At 40.8% G+C, this 18,070-nt stretch overlaps 1 protein-coding gene and 1 non-coding gene across 2 annotated transcripts in view; one reads left to right on the plus strand and one right to left on the minus strand.

The window, feature by feature from the left end:
- The window catches only part of PSD3 (pleckstrin and Sec7 domain containing 3), a 482,251-nt gene that overhangs the window by 221,734 nt on the left and 242,447 nt on the right, over nt 1–18,070 (plus strand). The window lies entirely within an intron of this gene.
- On the minus strand, nt 12,729–12,801 carry TRNAC-ACA (transfer RNA cysteine (anticodon ACA)). The gene has a single exon. It is a non-coding gene; the product is annotated as a tRNA-Cys (tRNA).

The raw sequence follows: 18,070 nt of genomic DNA on the forward strand, positions 1-18,070 counted from the left end.
TCTCTGAAAGTCGCACAGTGTAAGTGCCTGCTGCTTTCGGGTTCGTCTCTGCGGGGCAGCTCCTTGCAGCACGGCGTTGGGAATTGCTGCGTGCATCACACCTGCACTTCATGGTCCTGGGTGAGGGGGCAGAGGGACTGTTGCTGGGGGATGTTGGCCCAGGACATCACAGCTGGGTCATTCCCTCTTGCCAGTTTACAAGTTGAATTTGAGGACGTTTCTGCCTTTTCTCCTACACTGGGCATGGGCTGTTGCTCTTAAGAGTCTGTATGCCCAACTTGGGTTGGTGTGAAAGTGCAGTAGGAACATACTCTGGGGGATGGCTATGGCGTTTGCCCCCTCCTCTCAGTGGTGCCCTTGGAGGAACTGGGCTGGATAGACAGGTGCTGTCTGGGCTCTGCGTGGTGCTTCTTTTGAAAGGAGGTGTGTATATGACCAGATCATCTCCTTCTGTTTGCTTTTCTTCTTTGAAGTCTAATCCTGTCTCAGTCTGGGCCACCTGGTGGATTCAGGCCACCGAAGCCCCTCTCGTGGCTGCCCCTGAACCAAAGCTTCCCTGGTACAAAAGCATCTTAATTTGTAAATCTACCAGCTTCATGGAAGTTTGAATGCATGTTTCACAGAGTGTGTATATCATGCAGGATAGAAAGTAAAAGTTTTATTGTAAACCAAACAACAAAAGTGATTCTAATAAGGTTAAACAAAGTAATACGCTTTCTGAAGAACATCTAGGTCTTTAGTATTCAGAGTAACTCACCTGCCTTGTGAATCTACAGAGGGTGGGTTTAGAAGTTTAGAATTAGAATGCTTAGCTCACTTGCCGTTCCTATTTTTATAGTATGAAGTGTATTTGTCCTTGAGAAGAATTTTCTTTTCCTGCTATGCCTTCCTTGAAACAAACATTTGAAGTCATGGAATAGATTATGGTTCAATAAAATATTTGAAGCCATGGGTATGGAGGTTCATAAGCCGTATGGAGTTACAGATTTATTGGTATGTGTGTGTAGCAGAGGTATTTGTTTGTGTATATGTGTGTAGAAGTCTAAATTTTTGATATGAAAGGAGGGTAAATATTTAATATCTAGAGCAATGTTTGAATTACCTGGGGAAATATTCTTCATTTCCACAGAAACTGGTCAATGAGTGAGAGAAGTTATTAACATTCAGTTATTTTAAAATTGAATTATAATTGACTTACAGGGTGCTAGTTTCTGTGGACAGCAGAGTGATTCAGTTATATTCAGTTATTTATCTTTTCAGATTATTTTCTGTTATAGGTTATCACAAGATATTGAATACAGTTCCCTTTGCTATACAGGAGGACCGTCTATCTATTTTATATATAGTAGTGTGCGTCTGGTTTTTCGGGGGCCTTTAAATGAATTCGATTCCTTTACTTTTGGCTGTGCTGGGTCTCCGTTGCGGCGTGGGCTTTCTCTAGTTGTGGGGGCTTCCCTTCGTTGCGGTGAGCAGGCTCCTCATGGTGGTGGCTTCTCCTCTTCCAGAGTATGGGCCCCAGGCACTGGGGCTCAGCAGCTGTGACTCACAGGCTTAGCTGCTTTGCAGCGTGTGGGATCTTCCTGGACCAGGAATCTAACCCATGTCCCCTGCATTGGCAGGTGGATTCTTAAGCACTGGATCACCAGGGAAGTGCTGCTATGAATCTTTTAATCCCAAACTCCTGAGTTATCTCTCCTCTTCTTTCCCCTTTGGTGACTGTAGGTATGTTTTCTGTGCCTGTGAGTCTATTTCTGCTTTGTAATTAGGTTCGTTTACATCAGTTTTTCAGATTCCATATCTGAGTGATGTCTTGTGGTGTTTGTCTTTCTGTGACTTACTTCACTTCATATGATGATCTCTAGGTCCATCCATGTTGCTGAAAATGGCTTTATTTCATTCTTTTTAAAGGCTGAATGATATTCCGTTGTGTGTACACACACGCGCGCACATCGTGCCTTCTTTATCCACTCCCCTGTCAGTGGGCCCTTAGGTCGCTTCCATACCTTCGCTGTTGTGAGTAGTGCTGCCGTGGACACGGAGGTGCATGTATCTTTTCAAATTAGAGTGTTCATCTGCATATATGCCTAGGGCTGGGATTGCTGGATCACATGGTAACTCAATTGTTAGTTTTTAAGGAACCCCCATACCGTTCTCCATAGTGGCTGCAACCAATCTGCATTCGTGCTAACGATGCAGGGGATTTCCCTTTGCTCCACACCCTCTCCCGCATTTATTAGTAGATGCTTTGATGATGGCCATTCTTACCAATGAGAGGTGATACTTCACTCTAGTTTTCATTTGTGTTTCTCTTATAATTAGCAATGTTTAGTGTCTTTTCATGTGCCTGTTGGCCATCTGTATGTCTTTGGAGAAATGTCTATTTAGATCATATGCCTGTGCTTTGATTGAGTTGGTTGCTTTTTTTGTTTTGTTTTCTTTTTGATATTGAGCTGTTTGTCTGTTTTGAAAATTAAGCCTTATTGGTCACAACATTTGCAAATATTTATTCTCGTTCAGTAGGTTGTTTTTACATTTTGTTTTTGGTTTTCTTTGCTGTGCAAAAGCTTATAAATCTGATTAGGCTCTATTTGTTTATTTTTGCTTTTATTTATTTTGTGTTGAAAGACTGACCTAAGAAAGCATTGGTATGATTTTTGTCAGAGAATCTTCTCTCCCAGGAGTTTTATGGCCATGTCTTAGGTTTTAGACCATTTTGAGTTAAGTTTGTGTATGGTGCGGGGGAGTGTTCTAACTTAAGTGATTTACATGCAGCCCTCCAGATTAACATTCAGTTTTGTTAACGAAAAACCAAGAGTTTTTATTTGATTCTGTTAGTTATTGAGTATAAAGACTGGTCTTAAATTCATATAGCTCCCTTTAGTTTGTTATTTTTCTCATAAGGAATATTAACCTATAATCTTTAAGTTTAGCATTTGGAACTTGGCACGATTATGTTTTCTTGAAATTGGAGAAGTGAAATTTTTTAATTTATTTATTAATTGAAGGATAATTGCTTTACAGAATTTTGTTGTTTTCTGTCAAACCTCAACATGAATCAGTCATAGGTGTACATATGTCCGCTCCCTCTTGAACCTCCCTCCCGTTTCCCTCCCCATCCCACCCCTCTAGGTTGATATAGAGCCCTGTTTGAGTTCCCTAAGTCATACAGCAAATCCCCTTTGGCTGTCTATTTTGCATATGGTAATGTAAGTTTCCATGTTACTCTCCATACTTCCCACCCTCTCCTCCTCTCTCCCTGTGTCCATAAGTCTGTTCTCTATGCCTGTTTGGAGAAGTGAAATTTTAATACTAATTATCTTAAATGTTTTCTTGGTGCATTGGGATTTAGCAAAGTTTTAAAAATATTAGTAAACTTAAAAGTAGTATTATAAAAGGCATTGGTTAGAGAGTGTGTCAGTGATCTTTTGAATGGTGATGTTTGAGGAGTTGGCCATAAACTTCTAGAATTGAATGTAAAAACCAGGATTAAAAAAACAAAAACAAAACTCTAGTCTTCTCCAAAGCAGAGGAAATCGAAAGCAAAGAATCTTGTGCCATCCTTATTTTGCTACCAGCCATGTGGTGGGCGTGCTGGCAGGAGAGAGACCTGGTGGTTTTGTGGTTCTGAGCACGCCGGGGAGGTGCCGCCAAGCCTGGCACTGATAGGACAGTGGGGACGGGTGTTTGTAAGGATTTGAAGAGATGGCAGAAAGCATTATTAGAGATGGTGAAAACTCAACAGTATCTAACCACAGAAAGTATCTGTAAAGCGTCTTGTGCTTCACAAGATGGAAGAGTTAGAAGAGAAGAGAACAAGAGGGGAGCAGAACCCACGTGGTTCTCTGGCTGGAAAATGTTGCTTAGAACTTGATGTGCATGTGATCAAGCTGATTTCATGCTTACAAGTATACTTTTAAGCACTTGTAATGTTTTGAACTGTGGTGTTGGAGAAGACTCTTGAGAGTCCCTTGGACTGCAAGGAGATCCAACCAGTCCATTCTGAAGGAGATCAGCCCTGGGATTTCTTTGGAAGGAATGATGCTAAAGCTGAAACTCCAGTACTTTGGCCACCTCATGCGAAGAGTTGACTCATTGGAAAAGACTCTGATGCTGGGAGGGATTGGGGTCAGGAGGAGAAGGGGACGACCGAGGATGAGATGGCTGGATGGCATCACTGACTTGATGGACACGAGTCTGAGTGAACTCCGGGAGATGGTGATGGACAGGGAGGCCTGGGGTGCTGCGATTCATGGGGTCGCAAAGAGTCGGACACGACTGAGCGACTGAACGGAACTGAACTGAATGTTTAGTTTAAGGACACAATACTTACGTTAATGAGCTAATTTTTACTAGTTTACCCCTAATAATTGCTGTGCTGTGCTGTGCGTAATCACTTAGTCGTGTCTGATTCTTTGCAATCCCATGGACTGCAGCACTCCAGGCTTTCCTGTCCTTCTCTATTTCCTGGAGTTAGCTTAAACTCACGTCAGTTGAGTTGGTGATGCCATCCAACCTTCTGTTGCCCAGCTCTGGTGCCCAGTGAATATATACTAATACTAATTTTACTCAGCAAAAATGTGGACAGAAAAGAAATTTTTACATAAAAATTATTCACTGCATTCTAAAATGTATGGAACATCCATTAAATGTAAATATTAACAGTTAGAAGATATTCTGAGATCTGATGGAAGGTAATTTAGTGCTGCTTATTTTTAAAATTGAAATTGAGTATTTTTAATCCCCTTGGGGTAGGAAGGTCCAGAATATGGTACTTTAAAACCATTATTGTTTAGTCATAACTTTCTCTCAGTAACATAACCATAGTGATAAAAAACTGATTATTTCAAGTATCAGATAGTCACATATGAAAAAAATCTTAAGAAATCAGAAAATTTTAGATAATTAGGATTTAACCAATAATAAGGCATATATTGAGTTTCTAAATGGCTGTATGGGAATTTATTGTTCTTGAATGACTTTTTTTTAATGATAAATTAAACTGGGAAGCTTTAATGAGCAGTGTTTTATAAGCATTACAGCAAAACAACCATTGTCAGTAGTTTTCTTATATAGAAATTGTATGTGACCATTATTCGTCTGTATATTCCTCTCTTTTTATTCGATAAGGATTTCAGAGAGAAAAAGAGGTGCTAGCCTAGGCATTTTTTTACTTTAAAAACCTGTGATAAACCATAATGTAAAAGAATATGAAAAAGAATGTATATGTGTACACTGTGTGTGTGTATATATATATATGTGTGTGTATATATTTGTATGTGTGTGTGTGTATATATATATGTGTGTAATTGAACCAGTTTGCTGTATAGTAGGAATTAACACAACATTATAGATCAACTATACTTCAATAAAATCAATTCTAAAAAATTTGGCATTTCTATAAATTTTCTTTGGGAGTTAAATTTGATCTCATTCTGTGTTACAGTGAGTATTCTGCCTGAGGGTATTAAGCTGTCTTGATAATAGTTGTATAGAATTAGGCAGCGAGAGGCAGTTGGACCTCTTGCATTCCTTTTTTCTTGAGTTGTGAGGTGAAGTAGCACCTCCTTTCTTCCTTCTTACTTGGAGGAGGGAGGTTTCTGGCGAATCTTTAATTAATTGATTGACTGGCTGATTTATTTATTTATGAATAATAAAATCTTCCTGTAAATAAAATATTTTAAAATTAGATAATTTTAATTGGAAGAGACAGGAAGGGATGCGGTACCTTGGCTTGGATAAACAAGTGTTTTTCTGTGTTGTCTAAATTCAGACTGTTTTGTTTCCTGCAGAGTACGTAGTATGTTTTAATCACATTATTAAATGATATAATCAACTGCAGACCGTCTGCTTATTAATTTACAAGGAAATGAAATGTAATTGCCTCTTTATTTTCTTTTGTCAGGATGGAGAGTGACATGATGTCATTAGAAATTTTAATGCCATATCAAGGCCGTGAAGTAACATAGCCAAAAGCTGTTTTTTATGAACGTTATAAATTTAGAATTCCAGTTACATTTCAACAGTATTCCAGGAAAACAAGTTAGTCTCTCTGAAAGTGATTTCGCCTTCCTTTCCTGTCCCCTTGGATAGAGATTCTTTGATCCCACTTTGTACAAAGAATCTCCTGTGCAAATAGTGAATGTGTAAATGCTTTTGAATTTTTGCTCTAGCTTAGTCATCAAGTTCAACATCTAGAAATAGTTGCTTTACAAATGATTCATCTCAAATTTTTATAATGTGCTTGTATTAAAGTTGACTTGATAATATTACAGATACTTCATGCTCTGTTAAGAGCTAGCTGGCCCAGAAAAGCTGCATTTTAATACAGAAAGGCAAAAGGAAACAAAGAACCCCCCAAAAGCAAAATGTGGAAACCTGTATCTTCTGAATCATGCCCCTAGATGAGTCTGAATCTGTGGAAGGATGAGGAGTCCAATTATTTACTGAAATTCGTGTTGCTAAGGCAAATTCATGCTCTCGGTGAGTAGGGTCAGACTCTGTAAACCGCCTTGCACACTGGTGCCCTCTTCTGGAATACTGAATGCAGGACTAGTAAAGTGAACCAGGTTAAATTCTGAGGAAGCACAACCTCTTGGTGACACTAGAATTCCTCATTGGTAAATACTTACTTTTGGCCTTTGTGCTGAAGAGAGGAATAGTGTTAAGGAGTTCTGATTATTAGGTTCTGTTTATGGTTCTCTTATAAAGGTCCCTAAATCATTTATATTAGTAGGTAAGAGGTAGTCCCATCTAGAGAATTATATTCTATATAAATGTCAAAAATGGGTTCATTTGAAGTAATTTCCTTTAGAAAAACCAAGTATTCATTTCTACTGAGAGCCAACATTTATATATGACTACAAATAGCACTTTACATTTAATAAAATACTGTCAAATGTAATTATCTCAAGCAGTAATCTTAATGATGTGGGGGGGAGGGTGTTGTAGTGATGAAAATGGGTCTGATGATGGCAGCTGACATTTATTATTTACTGTACACCAGACCCTGCACTGACCATTTATGCAAATCTTCGCATTTAATCTTCATAACCCCTCATTCTCTTCACTGTGCAGGTGAACAAACTTGAGTCTTACGGAGAATAATGGATTTGACCCAAACTGGTGATTGATGGAACCTGTGTTTGAACCACTCCAGTATTCTTGCCTGGGGAATCCCGTGGACGGAGAAGCCTGGTGGGCTACTGTCCACAGGGTCACAGAGAGTTAGACGTGACTGAAGCGACTTAGCACAGCACGCACGCAGCACAGTCTAGTGGGGGCTTTGCAGCAGATACTCACTTTTAACATCTTCTAAATACAGTTGCTCCTTACTGGCAAGCTGAGTGCTGGCATGGAGAGTCTCATTAATAAATTGATGGAACCTCCTAATTCTTTCACTGCAGTGGCATTGTATTCAGATGCATACTCTGCTAGACTTTTTTTTTTTTGCTGTTGGCACATAGCAAGGTTCCTTGGCCAATGGGTGGCTGCTGTGCCTGTGCTGAGTTCCCATAGGCAGTGCTGCCTGGATATGCTGTGGGCACATTATACTTACCACGTCTTCAAGTCTCTGAAGCCAGCGCAGGATCTGTTCTCTGTCTCCTGTTTTTGTCCATATGCTTACGCACCCTCTGCTCGCTCTGTCCTTTTCTAACTCCCCCTCCCTTCTGATCCTTCCCACCACTCCCTTCCCTGCTTCTCCCTCTCCTTCCTCTCCCTCCTCCCCCTCCCCCTGGTATGCATTCCTCCTTATTCCTGAGGGAAGAAGCCCTTCCTGAGGGAAGAAGAGTGCTAAGGCCTGTCTCAGGCCCACAGTTTGCCTGAGACAACCTCTGGGAAGCATTACGTCCAGGCTTAGCCAGAATTAGATGCTAGTAGGAAATAGTACCATTGGAGATGCTGTAGCTGTTCTGAACAATCTTACTGACGTTTCCCTTGAGATTAGATTGGGTGCAGAAAGCGCCTAAAGTTCAGCAATGAATTCAGTAAAATTGCAGAATACAGAATAAATAGATAGAAATCTCTTGCATTTCTATACATTAACAATGAAAGATCAGAAAGATAAATTAAGGAAATAATCTCATTTGCTTTCACATCAAAATGAATCAAATACCTAGGAATAAATCTACCTAAGGAGGTAAAACTCAACGTTCAAAAAACTAAGATCATGGTATCTGGTCCCATGACTTCATGGCAAATAGATGGAGAAACAATGGAAACAGTTACAGACTTTCTTTCCTTGGGCTCAAAATCACTACAGATGGTGGCTGCAGCCATGAAATTAAAAGATGCTTGCTCCTTGGAAGAAAAGCTATGACAAACCTAGACAGTGTATTAAAAAGCAGAGACATTACTCTGCCAACAATAGTCTATCTAATCAAAGCTATGGTTTTTCCAGTAGTCATGTATGGATGGATATGAGAGTTGGACCATAAAGAAAGCTGAGCACCAAATAATTGATGGTTTTAAACTGTGGTGGTAGAGAAGACTCTTGTGAGTCCTTGGACTGCAAGGAGATCCAACCAGTCAATCCTAAAGGAAATAAGTCCTGAATATTCATTGGAAGGACTGATCCTGAAGCTGAAACTCCAATACTTTGGCCACCTGACGTGAAGAACAGACTCGTTGGAAAAGACCCTGATGCTGGGAAAGATTGAAGGCAGGAGGAGAAGGGGACAACAGAGGATGAGACGGTTGGATGGCATCACTGACTCTATGGACATGAGTTTTAGAAAGCTCCAGGAGTTGTGATGGACAGGGAAGCCTGGCGTGCTGTATTCCATGGTGTCTCAAAGAGTTGGACCCGACTGAGTGACTGAATGGAACTGAAGGAGGTAAAAGACCTGTACTCCAAAAACTATAAAATGCTGATGAAAGAAATCAAAGATGGTACTAATAGATAGAAGTGTGTTCTTAGACTGGAAGAATTAATATTGTCAAAATGGCTATACTACACAAGGCAATCTACAAATTCAGTGCAATGCCTATCAAACTACCAGTGGCATTTTTCACAGAACTAGAAGAAAAAGCTTTACAAATTGTGCATGAAAAAGCAAAAGACCCCAAAGAGCCAAAGCAGTTATAAGAAAGAAAAATTGAGTTGAAAGAATATGGATCCCTGACTTCAGACTATACTGAAAAGCTGTAGTAATCAAAACAGTATGGCATTGGCACAAAAACAGAAATATAAATCAGTGGAACAGGCTGGAAAGCCCAGAAATACACCCACACACCTAGTTTTGATTACTGTGACAAAGGAGGCAAGAATATGCAATGGAGAAAAGACTGTCTCTTTAGTAAGTGGTGCTGGGAAAACTTGACAGCTATATGTTAAAGAATGAAATTAGAACATTCTTTAACACCATACAGAAAAAATAAGCTCAGCATGAATTAGAGACCTAAATGTAAGACTAGATACTATAATATTCCTAGAGGAAAGCCACGGCAGAAGATTCTTTGACACAAATTGCAGCAATATGTTTTTGGATCCATCTCCAAGAGAAACAAATATAAAAACAAAAAACAAATAATGGTATCTACTTAAAGTCAAAAGCTTTTGCACATCAAAGGAAACTGTAAACAAAACTAAAAGACAGCCTGTGGAATGGGAGAAAATGTTTGCAAATGATGTGAACAACAAAAGATTAAACTCTAAAATATACAGATTATGTGCCCCAAATCGATAGAACAAACAACCCAATTAAAAATGGGCAGAAAATCTAAATACACATTTCTTTTTATTATTATTATTAGTTGGAGTATAATTGCTTTACAATGCCGTGCTGGTTTCTGCCGTGCATCAACATGAGTCCCTCATGGGTGTACATACGTCCCCTCCCTCATGAACATCCTTCCTGCCCCCATCCCGTCCTCCTCTCTAGGTGTCACAGAGCCCTGGGCCAAGGTCCCTGTGTCCTAGAGCAGGTCCCCACTGGCCACCTGTGTTTGCACGGGGCAATGCGTGTGTCTCAGTGCCGCTCTCTCAATTCGCCCCACCCTCTCCTTTCCCTGCAGCATCCGCAAGTCTCTTCTCTATGTCTGCATCTCTACTGCTGCCCCCAGAACAGGTTCATCAGTAACGTTTTTATAGATTCCATATATGTATGTGCTAATGATATTTGTCTTTATGACTTACGTCACTCTCCATAGCAGGCTCTGGGTTCATCCACCTCACTAGAATTCACTCAAATTCAGTCATCTTTATGTCTGAGTAGTAGTCCATTGTGTATATGTACCACAACTGCTTTATTCATTCATCTGTTGATGGGCATCTAGGTTGCTTCCATGTCCCGACTATTGTGAATAGTGCTGTAATGAACATTGGGGTACATGTGTCTTTTAGAATTGTGGTATATGCCCAGTAGTGAGATGGCTGGGCCAGATGGTAATTTTATTCCTAATTTTTAAATAAGTCTCCACACTGTTCTTCATAGTGGCTGTATCAATTTACATTCTCATCAACAGTGCAGGAGGCTTCCCTTTTCTCCAAATCCTCTCCGGCATTTATTGTTTGTAGTTTTTGATAATGGGCGTTCTGACCAGTGTGAGGTAATACATCATTGTAGTTCTGATTTGCATTAGTCTAATAATAAGTGATGTTGAGCATTTTTTCCATGGGTTTATTAGCCATCTGTCTGTCTTCTTTGGAGAAATGTCTGCTTAGGTCTTCTGCCCATTTCACGATTGGGTTTTTTGTTATTCTGATATTGACCTACATGAGCTGATTATATACTTTGAAGATTAATCCTTTGTCAGTTGCTTCATTTGCAGTTATTTTCTCCCATTCTGAGAGTTGTCTTTTCATATTGTTTATTGTTTCCTTTGCTATGCAAAAGCTTTTAGGTTAAATTAGGTCTTCTTTATTTTTGTTTTTATTTTCATTACTCTAGGAGGTGGGTCATAGAGGATCTTGCTGTGATTTATATCAAGGAGTGTTCTGCCTATGTTTTCTTCTAGGAGTTTTATAGTTTCTGGTCTTGCATGTAGGTCTTTAATCCATTTTGAGTTTATTTGGGGGCAAGATGTTAGGAAGTGTTCTAACTTAATTCTTTTATGCGTAGCTATCCAGTTTTCCCAGCCTCATTTATTGAAGAGACTGTCTTTTCTCCATTGTATATTCTTGCCTCCTTTGTTAAAGATAAGGTGCCCATAGGTGTGTGGGTTTCTCTCTTGGCTTTCTTTCTTGTTCTATTGGTCTGTATTTCTGTCTTTGTTCCAGTACCATTCTGTCTTAATACTGCTTTGTAGGATAATCTGAAGTCAGGAAGGTTGATTCCTCCAACTCCATTTTCCTTTCTCAAGATTGCTTTGACAATTTGGGATATTCCATGTTTCCATACAAATTGTAAAATGTTTTGTTCTTGTTCTGTGGAAAATGCCTTTGGTAACTTGATAAGGATTGCACTGAGTTTGTAGATTGCTTTGGGTAGTATAGTCATTTTCACACTGTTGATTCTTCCAATCTAAGAAGATGGTATATCTCTTTATTTGGTTATGCTGTCTTTGATTTCTTTCATCAGCGTCTTATAGTTTTCTGTATACAGGTCTTTAGTCTCCTTTCATTGCAGTGGTAAATGGGACTGATCCCTTACTTTCCCATTCTGATTTTTCATTGCTAGTGTATAGGAAAGCAAGGGATTTCTGTGTATTGACTTTGTGATCCTGTAACTTTGCCAAATTCGCTAATTAGCTCTATTAATTTTTTGGTAGTATGTTTAGGGTTTTCTGTGTGTAATATCATGTTGTCTGAAAACAGTGAGAGTTTTACTTCTTCTTTTCCAATCTGGATTACCTTTATTTCTATTTCTTCTCTGATTTGCATGTCTAGGGCTTCCAAAACTATGTTGAATAATAGTGGTGAGGGTGGGCACCCTTGCCTTGTTCCTGATCTTAGAGGGAATGCTTTCAGCTTTTCACCATTGAGAACATGTTAGCTGTGGGTTTATTGTCTATGGCCCTTATAATGTTGAGTTACCAGGTGATGCTAGTGGTAAAGAACCCGCCTGCCAGTGCAGGGGGTATAAGAGATGTGGGTTCAATCCCTGGATTGGAGAGATCCCCTGGAGGAGGGCACAGCAACCCCCTCCAGTATTCTTGCCTGGAGAATCCCATGGACAGAGGAGCCGGTCAGGCAACAGTCCACAGGGTCACACACAGTCAGACATAGCTGAAGTCACTGAGCACAGCACACACATAGGTTCCTTCTCTACCCATTTTCTGAAGTGTTTTTTTTTTTTAATCATAAATGGGTGCTGAACTTTGTTGAAAGCTTTTTCTGCATCTGTTGAGAGTATCATATGACGTTTATCTTTTAACTTGTTAATATGGTATATCACATTGACTGATTTGGATATATGGAGGAATCCTTGCATCCCTGGGATAAATCCAACTTGATCCTGCTGTGTGTTCCTTTTAATGTGTTGTTGGATTCGTTTGCTAGAATTTTGTTGAAGATTTTTGCATCTATGTTTATTAGTGATATTGGCCTGTAATTTTCTTTTTTTGTGATGTCTTTTTCCAGTTTTGGTATCAGAGTAATGGTGGGCTTGTAGAATGAGTTTGAAATTGTTCCTCCCTCTCCAACTTTTTGAGAGAGTTTGAGGATAGATAGTGAAGTTGCTCAGTCATGTCAGACTCTTTGCGACCCCATGGACAACCAGGCTCCTCCATCCATGGGATTTTCCAGGCAAGAATACTGGAGTGGGTTGCCATTTCCTTCTCCAGGGGATCTTCCTGACCCAGGGATCGAACCTGGGTCTCCTGCATTGTAGGCAGACGCTTTACCGTCTGAGCTACCAGGGAAGTTACACTTGAGAAGGATAGGTATAGCTCATCTCTGAATGTTTGATAGAATTTATCTGTGAAGGCATCTGGCCCTGGACTTTTGTTTTTTGAGAGATTTTTAAAATCACATTTTCAATTTCATTACCTGTGATTTACTTGTTCGTAATTTCTGTTTCTTCCTGGTTCAGTCTTGGAAGGTTGATCTTCTCTGCAAACCTTTCCATTTCTTGCAGGTTGTCCATTTTATTGGCATATAATTGCTCTTAATAGTCTGTTTTAATCCTTTGTGTATCTCTGTTGACTTTTAATCTCTCCCTTTGCATCTCTAATTTTCCTGATTTGAGTCTTCACACTTTTTTTCTTGATAAATCTTGCTAGTGGTTTGTCAATTTTATCTTCTCACAGAACCAGCTTTTAGTTTTATTGATCATTGCTATTGTTCCCTTCATTTATTTTTCATTTATTTCTGCTCTGATCTTCTATGATTTTTTCCTTTTACTAACTTGGGGTTTTTCTGTTCTTCTTTTTCCAGTCACTTTAGGTGTAAGGTTAGGTTGTCAATTTGATGTTTTTTCTTGTTTCTTGAGGTAGGATTGTATTGCTATAAACTTCTCTCTTAGAACTCCTTTGCCTGCATCCCATAGGTTTTGAGTTGTCATATTTTCATTGTCATTTGTTTCTATGTATTTTCTGACTTCCCTTTAATGACTTGTTGGTTATTTAGAAGCCTATAGTTTAATTTTCGTGTGTTTCTATTTCTTATACCTTTTCCCCCCTATATTTGATATCTAATCTCATAGGTGGCTCAACTGGTAAAGAACCTGCCTGCCAGTGCAGGAAATGCAAGAGACATGGGTTCGAACCCTGGATCGAGAAGATGCCCTGGAGTAGGAAATGGCAACCCATTCCACTATTCTGGCCTGGAAGATTCCATGGATAGAGGAGCCTGCTGGGCTACAGTCCATGGGGTCACAAAGAGTCAGACACAACTGAGTGTGCACACACACACACTCATAGCATGGTAGTCAAAAAAGATGCTTGATATGATTTCAGTTTTCTTACATTTACTGAGGCTCGATTTGTGACCCAATATGTGATCTATCCTGGAGAATGTTCCATGTGCACTTGAGAAGAAAGTGTATTCTGCTGTATTTGGATGGAATGTCCTGAAGATATCATTAGGTCCATCTGGTCTAAATGTGTCATTTAAGGCTTGTGTTTCCATATTAATTTTCTGTTTCATGATCTGTTCATTGGGGTAACTGGCTTATTAAAGCCTGCTATTATTATTATGTTACTGTTAATTACCCTTTTATGTCTGCTAGTGTTTGCCTTATGTATTCAGGTGTTCCTTTGTTGGATGCATAAATATTTATAGTTGTTATGTCTTGTTGGGTCGATCCCTTGATCATTATGTAGTGTCCTTCTTCTCTCTTATAATATTCTTTAAGATCCATTTTGTCTGATATGAGAATTGCTACTCCAGTTTTCTTTTGATTTCTGTTTGTATGCAGTATCGTTTTTCATTATCTCACTTTCAGTTTGTATTTGGCTCTGGTTCTGAATGAGTCTAATATAGACGGCATATACGTGAGTCTTGTTTTTGTATCCATTCAACCAGTCTTTTGTTTGGTGCATTTAATACATTTACATTTAAAGTAATTATTGATATGTATGATCCTATTAACATTTACTTTATTGTTTTGGGTTTATTTTTGTAGGCCTTTTCTTGTTTCCTGTGTGGGGAACTTCCTTTAGCATTTGTTGTAAAGCTGCTTTTGTAGTGCTGAATTCTCTTAACTTTTGACTATCTATAAAGCTTTTGATTTCTCTGAATCTGAATGAGACCCTTGCTGGATAGAGTAATCTTGGTTGTAGATCTTTGCCTTTCATTATTTTAAATATATCTTTCTGCAGAGATCTTTCTGCTGATAGATCGGCTGTTAACCTTATGGGGTTTTCCTTGTATGTTGCTGCTGCTGCTGCTGCTGCTGCTGCTAAGTTGCTTCAGTCGTGTCCGACTCTGTGCGACCCCATAGACCCTGGTGCAGCCCACCAGGCTCTCCCGTCCCTGAGATTCTCCAAGCAAGAACACTGGAGTGGGTTGCCATTTCCTTCTCCAATGCATGAAAGTGAAAAGTGAAAGTGAAGTCGTTCAGCCGTGTCCAACTCTGAGTGACCCCATGGACTGCAGCCAACCAGGCTCCTCTGTCCATGGGATTTTCCAGGCAAGAGTACTGGAGTGGGATGCCATTGCCTTCTTCTTGCTTGTATGTTACTTGTTGCTTTTTTTTTTTTTTGCTACCTTTAATATTTTTTCTTTGTGTTTAATTTTTGTTAGTTTGATTAATATGTATCTCGGCATGTTTCTCCTTGTGTTTATCCTGTATGGAACTCTGCATTTGATGGAATTGATTGACTATTCTTTTCTCATTTTGGGTAAGCTTTTGGCTATAATTCCTTCAAAACATTTCTCAGACCCTTTATTTTTCTCTTTTTCGTCTAAGACCCTGTAATTCGAATGATGGTGGATTTAATATTGTCCCAGAGGTCTCTGAGACTATCCTCAATTCTTTTCATTCTTTTTTTCTTTATTCTCCTCTTCAGCAGTTATTTCCCCCATCTGTCTTCCACCTCACTTATCTTTTCTGCCTCAGTTATTCTGCTGTTGATTCCTTCTAGAATATTTTTAATTTCAGTAATTGTGTTGTCGCTGTTTTTTCTTAATTTCTTTTAACTCCTTGTCAAATGTGTTAAATGATTCTTGCATTTTTTTCATTCCGTTTTTGAGATTTTGCAACATCTCTACTGTAATGACTGTGAAATCTTTTTCAGGTAGTTTTCCTATTTCCTTTTCATTTCTTTTGTCTTGTGGGTTTTTACCTTATTTCTTCGTTTGCACAATATTTGTGTCTTTTCATTTTGTGTGACTTGCTGGGTTTGAGGTCCCCTTTCCCCAGGCTATAGGCTCACAGTGTTTCCTACTTTTGATCTGTGCTCTTGGTTGGTGACATTGGTCCAGTGGCTTGTGTAGCCTTCGTTTTGGGCGGGACTTGTGCCTGCATTCTGGAGGCAGGAAGTGAGTTTTCTTCCCCCTCTGATAGGCAGGGCTGTGTGAGGTGGTATGTTTTGGGGTGTCCGTGGGAAGCCTGTCTGCTGCTGACTGCGCTTGTGTTGTCTTGCTTGTCGTTTGCATGAGGCATCCTGTGTGGGTGCTGTTGCCAGTTGGACTCAGGGTCCTGGATACAGCTGGAGGCCTTTGTGGGTGTTCTCACTGATTAATACCCCCTGAGGCCAGGAGTTCTCTGGCAGCCTAGTGTCCTGGACTCAGCGCTCCCACCCCCAAAGCTCACGCCTGACCTCTGGTTGGGGAACCAAGACCCCACGAGCTGTTTGTTATGTCAATAAAAGGGAGTAAAAGAAACAAAAAACAGAAAGGAAAATAACTGATAAAATAAGAAATAAGCAGAAAACTCAAGAGCCAAAAAATAAAGCCCAGACACATGGTAAAAGCAAAAATCAGACAAATAGAAACAGAAAGGAACATACACCTGCACAAACCCCAAACAGACCAAAGTAAATACGGTGCAGGAGAGTGGCCCGGCGAGCAAAGGAAACCAAAAATGATACCAGCCAGTCGAAAACAAAGCTGACAGCAACACAAAACAGAAAGCGAGACCACGATATAGAGCCAGCTGAGGAGCCAAGCAGAGAGAGCAAGACAACCAAGCGCCATGGAAAAAAGGGAAAAATAGGAAAGCAAAGTTAAGTAGTATATAAAAAGATCTATATTTATTATAAAAATATCAACAAGAACAGAACAACAAAAAAAGAAAAAAAATACACAAAACTGCAGAAAGCCAAAGTAGAACTATATAAAGGAAATTAAAAGTGTGATTAAAAAACAACAAAAAAGTTCTCAAAAGCCAAAATATAGATAATAATCATAATGAAAACAACAACCACAGCAACAGAGGAAAAAAAGAGGGGAAAAAAATCCAGAACCAACTACAGAATGAATCAAAATATAAGAATAATAATAAATGTTTTTCTCAGGTCTCAGCTGTCAGCGTTCTTTCCCCCACTTTGAGCCACAGCCCACTTCTGCTTCCCTAGGAAACCCTCCAGTAATGAGGAGTCTGGTCTCAGGACTTGCTGTAGGGACGGCTCAGACCCTAAGTTGGTGCTACTCCTGCGTGCCCCCACCTCCAAGGCCCACAGCTGCCAGAGCTAGGGCGTTTTCTTTTGTGAGAACACTCATTGTCCTTTTATATATTCCATAAACACAGAGTCCACCTACCTGATGGTGTGGATTTAATCTGCAGCTTGTACAGCTGCCGAGAAGGTTTTTGATCCTTTCCCTTAATCACTCTGCCTCTGGAGCTCAGCTGTGGTTTCATCCCCACCTGGGCCTGAGGATCATCTCTAGGAGTTTGGGCCTGAGGCTGTCCTGGAGGGCTTGGGTCTGCCTCCGTGAAGACTGGGCCTGGAGGTGGTGCAGCTGCTCGGATCATGGGGACCTGGGCTGAACCAGGTACACAGGGAAGCACACACAGGCGCTGGACATGTGGTGCAGTAAGGATTCTTTCCTAGTCTCTGGCAGCTCTGCCCCAGTGAGGACCTAGCCTGGAGCTGGCATGGCCGCTTGGATCACGCAGACCCCACTGGTACCTGGGGCACAGGGAAGCCAGCAGCCACAGTTGCAGGAGACAGGATGCTATGCCTCTGTCGGTTCTGCCCGCATGAAGACCGAGTGTGGCAGTGGCGCTCTTGCTTGGATCGCAGGGACCCGGCAGCACCAGGTGTGCAGGGAAGGCAGTGATCATAGGTGTAGAAGATACGGCCTGATTAGAATTCTCTTCTGTCCTCTGGCAGCTGACACTCAAAGGGCCTTCCTGGCTGGTCCTCTGTTGCTTGACATAGGAGGTCCCCAAGGGCACCCCTGGCCGGGGCCCTTCTCTCATGCTCCGCAGGTCAGGCGCGCAAAGGGCCGCCCTCTCTGGGGTCTTTCGCTATCGGCCAGCTGCCTGCGCCGCATGTGGAGGAAGGCCACAGTGACGGCTCCACCCGCTGCGGTGACTCAGCCGTGGCGCCCTGCCTCCTCGGCTGCCCAGCGTTCCTTCAAAGGCATTCCGTGCAGGTCTCCTCCCTCCTGTCCCCTTGGGCCATCATCTTCCCTCAGTTAACAGCAGTGCTGGCCCTGGGACTGCGCTCCACTCCCATGCTCCAGCTCCCAGCCGCCGCGCTTTTAGGTGGACTTGTGTCCTCGTCCGGGGTATGTAGGACC

The sequence above is a fragment of the Budorcas taxicolor genome, chromosome 24 (genome assembly GCF_023091745.1).
Source record: "Budorcas taxicolor isolate Tak-1 chromosome 24, Takin1.1, whole genome shotgun sequence".
Classification (NCBI taxonomy): Eukaryota; Metazoa; Chordata; class Mammalia; order Artiodactyla; family Bovidae; genus Budorcas; species Budorcas taxicolor.